Genomic DNA, 983 nt, shown 5'->3' with positions numbered 1-983 from the left:
TTCCAGGTCCGGTTTGCTGTTATCTTTACAATGTGTGTCACCTCTAATACTAATCATTGCAATACCCTTGCGTTGTTGTGTACTACTTATTTGAAACTGGATAACTGTATATTGTACTAATCCATGGTGATCTTATTCCTCCTTACATTATTCACTCTCTCTGTTGAAATATTTAGTTCCTGGATGTCCTCAAGACCTGCAGTCCGAAAACATTTTAAATAATCTACACCCTGTGACCAGCCATCCCCTCTCATGTCGCATAGAACTCCGTCTTCAGGGCACAAGTGGCCCATCGGGACCATCCGACCGCCGTATCATCCTCAGAGGATGCGGATGGGAGGGGCATGTGGTCAGCACACCGCTCTCCCGGTCCTTATGATTGTTTTCTTTGACCGGAGCCGCTACTATTCGGTCGAGTAGCTCCTCAATTGGCATCACGAGGCTGAGTGCACCCAGAAAAATGGCAACAGCGCATGGCGGCCTGGATGGTCACCCATCCAAGGGCCGGCCACGCCCGACAGCGCTTAACTTCGGTGATCTGACGGGAACCGGTGTATCCACTGCGGCAAGACCGTTGCCTCATGTCGCATAGCACTACTTCCAATAGCTATTGCATTGGCCCATGCAGATGCTTATATGACTGCTGCAACTTACCATACTCACTCCTTAGTTCCATCAGCAAATTTCTCCTTTCCATCTCACATCGTAGATCCATAGACACTTATTCTAAATGCTTCATCTAATTACGCATTTCACAAGTCTTTGGAGTCAGCTTGAGTGCCCAACGATGGATTATGAGCCCCACATCCTCCTGAGATGTAAAAAGTACTCCGCTTTCCAACAGTAGTACCCATAGCACTCCTGGTGAAGAGGAGCAACACAGCTAAGATAAGGACTCCTCTTTTGTCGTAGTTCGACAAGCAGCAACCTGGGAACAGGAAACTCCCATCACTCTCCTCCCACATTAAGAGTTCTCCAGTTAC

The 983-nt window shown here is 47.9% G+C and overlaps 1 pseudogene; it reads right to left on the bottom strand.

Moving 5' to 3' along the window:
• Positions 1-461: 461 nt before the first annotated feature.
• LOC126485478 (5S ribosomal RNA) lies at positions 462-579 on the bottom strand (annotated as a pseudogene).
• Positions 580-983: the final 404 nt, after the last annotated feature.

This window comes from Schistocerca serialis, chromosome 6, assembly GCF_023864345.2.
Source record: "Schistocerca serialis cubense isolate TAMUIC-IGC-003099 chromosome 6, iqSchSeri2.2, whole genome shotgun sequence".
Lineage (NCBI taxonomy): Eukaryota > Metazoa > Arthropoda > Insecta > Orthoptera > Acrididae > Schistocerca > Schistocerca serialis.
Note: the sequence above shows the minus strand (reverse complement) of the source record. Positions and strands in the feature narration are given on the sequence as shown.